The 6,045-nt window shown below is 45.6% G+C and overlaps 1 pseudogene; it reads left to right on the top strand.

Moving 5' to 3' along the window:
• The first annotated feature begins 245 nt into the window (after positions 1-245).
• Positions 246-1,687, top strand: LOC131503489 (elongation factor 1-alpha 1-like; annotated as a pseudogene).
• Positions 1,688-6,045: the final 4,358 nt, after the last annotated feature.

Below are 6,045 nucleotides of genomic sequence, written 5' to 3'. Positions count from 1 at the left end.
TTGGAATGATGTCTACCAAGGTTGGAAGTTTGGATAGGGTAGATCTGTGTGGGGTGGGGTTTTGCAAGCATGTATCTATCTAGTCTGGTGAAGGGAACAAGAAATGGGTTCTACCAACATTTTTGTTTTCGAAGAAATTTGTGAATTCCTAACCTCCAACACACATTCTAAAATTAGTCAGTAGCTTTTTCGCAATGGGTTTGCCGCCAGAACACAGGTGTCGTGAAAACCACCACTAAACCTAAACCAAAGTGGGAAAGGAAAAGACTCATATCAACATCGTCGTCATTGGACATGTAGATTCGGGCAAGTCTACCACTACTGGTCATCTGATCTACAAATATGGTGGGATCGACAAAAGAACTATCGAAAAATTTGACAAGGAGGCTGCTGAGATGGGAAAGGGCTCCTTCAAGTATGCCTGGGTCTTGGATAAACTGAAAGCCGAACGTGAACGTGGTATCACCGTTGATATCTCCCTGTGGAAATTCGAGACCAGCAAGTACTATGTGACCATCATTGATGCCCCAGGACACAGAAACTTTATCAAAAATATGATTACAGGCACATCTCAGGCTGACTGTGCTGTCCTGATCGTTGCTGCTGGTGTTGGCGAATTTGAAGCAGGTATCTCCAAGAATGGGCAGACCCGTGAGCATGCCCTTCTGGCTTACACACTGGGTGTAAAACAACTTATTGTCGGTGTTAACAAAATGGATTCCACTGAGCCACCCTACAGCCAGAAGAGATACGAGGAAATCGTTAAGGAAGTCAGCACCTACATTAAGAAAATTGGCTACAACCCCGACACCGTAGCATTTGTGCCAATTTCTGGTTGGAATGGTGACAACATGCTGGAGCCAAGTGCTAATATGCCTGGGTTCAAGGGATGGAAAGTCACCCGTAAAGATGGCAATGCCAGTGGAACCACACTGCTTGAAGCTCTGGATTACATTCTGCCACCTACTCGTCCAACTGACAAGCCCTTGCATCTGCTCCTCCAGGATGTCTACAAAATTGGTGGTATTGGTACTGTCCCTGTGGGTCGAGTGGAGACCGGTGTTCTTAAGCCAGGCATGGTAGTCACTTTTGCTCCAGTCAATGTTACAACTGAAGTAAAGTATGTTGAAATGCACCATGAAGCTTTGAGTGAGGCTCTACCTGGGGACAACGTGGGCTTCAATGTCAAGAACGTATCTGTCAAAGATGTTCGTCGTGGCAATGTGCTGGTGATAGCAAAAATGACCCACCAATGGAAGCAGCTGGCTTCACAGCTCAGGTGATTATCCTGAACCATCCAGGCCAAATCAGTGCCAGATATGCACCTGTGCTGGACTGTCACACAGCTCACATCGCCTGCAAGTTTGCTGAGCTGAAGAAGAAGATTGACCATCATTCCAGAAAAAAGCTGGAAGATGGTCCCAAGTTCTTAAAATCTGGTGATGCTGCCACCGTTGATATGGTTCCTGGCAAGCCCATGTGTGTTGAGAGCTTCTCTGACTATCCTCCTCTGGGCCGTTTTGCTGTTTGTGACATGAGACAGACGGTTGCTGGGGGTGTCATCAAAGCGGTGGACAAGAAGGCAGCTGGAGCTGGCAGAGTCACCAAGTCTTCCAGAAAGCTCAGAAGGCTAAATGAATATTATCCCCAATATCTGCCACCCCAGTCTTAATCAGTGGTGGAAGAACAGTCTCAGAACTGTTTGTGTCAATTGGCCATTTAAGTTTAATATTAAAAGACTGGTTAATGATAACAATGCATCATAAAACCTTCAGAAGGAAAGGAGAATGTTTTGTGAACCATTTTTTTTTCTTGTGAGCAGCAATTTTAAGTTATTAGTCTTAAAATAAGTACTTTTTAATGGAAACAACTTTGACCAAAAATCTGTCACAGAATTTTGAGACCCATTAAAACAAAAGTTTAATGAGAAAAAAAAATAATAAATAAATAAACAAATAAATAAAATTAGTCAGTAAAACTCCTTTATGTGAACCCCATACGGTTTTATATTGTTGCTTATTTTCTGGGCCTTAGGTTGGATTATTTATTTTATGGTGGCTTCCTAGGGCAAGGACTTGGTTTCTTATCCATCTCCACCTCACCCGGAGTTGAGCCTGGTGAATTTTAAAGCTCTTGGAGTTAAACCCCATTATTTTTCAAAGGCACACATAATAAGCGTTTGTGTTCTCAGTGTGTGGTAGGGTACTCTCCCTAAGGAGATAGAAAAAAAGAAAAAAGAAAGAAAACTTCAAGGTAACCTGGCTATGGGCCTACACGACAACATTCCTCATGACCTTTTAAACTGAGACTACTTAATCAAACTGCATGTTTGTATGTGTCACCATATATGGGAGAAAAAGAAATAGAAAATGTATAAAAAAATTATGCATGTGACATTTGGTTCATCGGGTATGAACCCAGCTGAGCAGTGCTGACACCAGTAAAGTTGCTTCCTGGAAATTAAAAAAGCCTGGGTGTCACGACTCTGTGCAAAAATCCTGCTACATGGCTTAGGGGCTTGTGTCCAGTATCCAGAGATGGTGCATTTCCACCTCCTTTGCTACCGGGATGTGAGCCTCAGAGGGCCGGGACAAGTGACCTTATCTGGCACCAGTGGACTACTTGATCTATGGGAGATTAACCCTCTTGACATAGCAGGGCAAGGATCCTGTGTGCACTAACAGAACCCGTGAAGCCCAGGGACCAACTCAAGGAGCACCATCCATCACACTCATAACAACCAGGTTCGTTTTGGCAAGCCTGCCCCTAAGAGGCAGAAGGGAAGTCTGTTCACCTCCCAGAGTTTCCCTGGTAGTTTCACAAGGGACAAGGAACAAAGCCGCAATTCTAAGGTGCTAAAGGCAGGGTGGTGGACTGGAGTTGTGTCGATGTGTGTGAATGAGATGGACAACGGGAAGTTTCCAATCTGACCAAGGGCTGAGGCAAGTGTTGAGTCCTGATCCACAGTTCTCTGGCAATGCCATTCGGTTTAAGGCAGAGTCAGACTTCCTCAGGAGTCTGATCTGGTTCAGGGATTGATATTGAACTTGCCAAAGCTAAGAGGCAGCTGAAATATCTCTGAGAGGAGAGCAGCCAGAAACGGACAAGCGAGTGTACCTCCTCTCCAAACTAATCCCCCCTCCTTCCTTTTTCCCTCATGTGCGTAAAGTGGTCTGTTAGGGAGAGAAAATGGATGGAAAGGCGAGCAAACCAACTCCCCTAGGGTGTATGTTGAGAAATTTCAAAAAGGAATATTCAGGAAATTATTGTGTAAAATTAACTCCTGGAAAGCCTTGGACATTCTGTGAAATTGATTGACCATCATTTGGGGTAGGCTGGATCCCTGAGAGCTCACTTGATAAGGAACTAGTTGGCCAAGTGTTCAGGGTCATTTCGGGGGCCCAGGTCACTGACCAATTTCCTTACTGACTGCTGGCAAGAACTGGTCCTATCCTGACTTATCTCTGTATCGACAAGAGCTGTAAAGTTAGGATGGCTCAGGACATGGCTTACTCCAAATACGGGCCAGAAATCAAAAAGTCCCAAATCTTGTCAGGAAAAGGTTAAATATCTTGGCTTCCACCTATCCGAGGGGCAGCACCAACTCAGCCCAGAGAGAAAGCAAGCCATTGGTCCAGAGAGAAAGCAAGCCATTTGCTTGACAACCCAACACTAGGTTGGGGAGTTTGTCTGGGCTGCAGGTTTCTGTAGGATCTGGATACCTTACTTTTCAGTCCTGACAAAACCCCTCTATGAGGGGGGGATAGAGGAAACTCCTGATGTGGGTATCAGTAATGCAGAAGGCCTTCAAAGAAATAAAGCAAGCCATTATTAATGCACCTTGTTTACGGCTCCCAGACACGACCAAGGCTTTCTTTCTGTATGTCCATGAGCACACTGGCTGGTATTGCAGTGGGAGTCCTAACTCAGATGTTGGGATCATGGCATGCCCAGTGGCATATCTCTCCAAGCAACTTAACTCACTGGCCCAAGGCTGGCACCCCCCTGCCTACAGGCACTGGAAGCCATGGCCCTCCTGGTATCTAAAGACTGACAAGTTAACTATAAGACAGGAATTGACAGTCTGAGTGCCACATTCAGTATTGACGTTAGTGGAGTAAAAGGGACAATACTGGCTAACCAACGCCAGGATGGTCATATATCAGGGAATGCTATGTGAGAAGCCACACGTTCACCCAGAAGTAGTGTGAACCCTGAACCCCACAACCCTACTGTCTGTCGGGCCAGGCCAGCCAGACCTTGACTGCATTGGAGTCATGGATGAGTAATTCTCCAGCCCACCAGACTTGAGGGATCAGGAATATTTCAATGAAGGTAGCAGTTTTGTAATGAGGGGAGAGCTTCTTGTAGGTTATTTCATCACTGAAGCAAGGCCCCTGCCAAAGGGACTTCAGCACAAAAGGCAGAGCTAATTGCTCTAATCAGAGCCTTCCAGCTGGTGGCAGGGATACGTGTTAATATATGCACAGACAAAATATGCAGTCATACCCTCCGTGTACATGGGGTCTTAGATAAAGAGAAGAGTCTAATAAACTCAGTATGGAAGGAAATAAAATATGGTAAGGAAATCCTTGAACTCTTAGATGCTGTGTGGGTCCCTAAAAGTGTGGCAGTTATGCATTGCCAGTGACATCAAAGGGGTGTCATGCTGCATGGGGAAACTACAAGGCAAACCAAGAAGCAAAGCTAGCAGCTTCCAAAGGAGCAGTGGAATCAGTGACTGTAACCACTGCATTGTTTCCTAACCCACTGGCAGAACAGGACCCTAATTACTCTCTAAGTACTTGGTTTAACACTGAAAATGGAAACTGCTTCCCAGGTGGATGGTGGAAATTTGAAGACAGCTGAGTAGCAATTTCTGAGACCCTGGTTCCAGCCTTTGTCAAGCGGTTCAATCAGGAAACTCAAATTGGCCAGACAACCCTTGAGACGATGTTAAGCTGATATTTCTACATCCGACTATCCAGAATAGCTGAGGTTGTATGTGAGCAATGTGAAACGTGTGCCCAGAATAATCCACATCAAGGACCCAAGGCCACTCCTGGGGTACAGAGTGCTGGGGGAGCCCCAGTTGAAAATGTGATGATGGACTTCATGGAGCTCCCCCAGGCTTGAGGTTGTAAATATCTGTTGGTCTTCGTGTGTACTTTTTCAGGATGTAGCAGAAGTCTTCCCTACTTGAACAGAAAAGGCATATGAAGTGGTCTGACTTCTTCTAAAGGAAATTATCACATTATTTGGGTCCCTACCACTGTGGGTTCAGATAATGGGTCAGTGTTCATGGCTGAGGTGGTGCAGCTGATGGCAAAAGGGCTAAAGATCATCTGAAAGTTGCATACTGCATACCGACTCAATGACAAATGCATGTGTGAGGAAAACAGTTTATATACCTATACACCCGAGTTTTTATGCCCCAATTGAAGCTGTGTTCTATGGGCTACTTGGGGGAAAAAGAGGCACAAGAGCACTCCTTCAGAAGAAGGCTGCTACATCAGGTTATCAGTCAAAAATCTGTAGGGGCGCCTGGGTGGCGCAGTCGGTTAAGCGTCCGACTTCAGCCAGGTCACGATCTCGCGGTCCGTGAGTTCGAGCCCCGCGTCAGGCTCTGGGCTGATGGCTCGGAGCCTGGAGCCTGTTTCCGATTCTGTGTCTCCCTCTCTCTCTGCCCCTCCCCCGTTCATGCTCTGTCTCTCTCTGTCCCCCCCCCAAAAAAAAAAACATTAAAAAAAAAAATTAAAAAAAAAAAATCTGTAGCCCTGTTAATTTCACCATCATTAACCCAGGAGAGTATAGTGGCCATGGAGCACCCAAATTGGCATCCAAACTTATGGGTGGGGCAGAGACCAGGGACTGTGCTATATTTCAAGAGAGTCAATACCACCCATCCAACCATGTCCCATCAAGTCTTTCACTCCTTCTATGAAAAAATAAGAAGTACCACCACCCATTTCAGTCTTAACAAGGAACTTGTTTCTAGCCCTGGCAGAGACTGTAGCCCAGACCCTAAAGATGTTTTCATGCTAT

This window comes from Neofelis nebulosa, chromosome Y (assembly GCF_028018385.1).
Source record: "Neofelis nebulosa isolate mNeoNeb1 chromosome Y, mNeoNeb1.pri, whole genome shotgun sequence".
NCBI classification, from domain to species: Eukaryota; Metazoa; Chordata; class Mammalia; order Carnivora; family Felidae; genus Neofelis; species Neofelis nebulosa.
The sequence above is the reverse complement of the archived record's forward strand: the minus strand, read 5'-3'. Positions and strand labels throughout refer to the sequence as shown.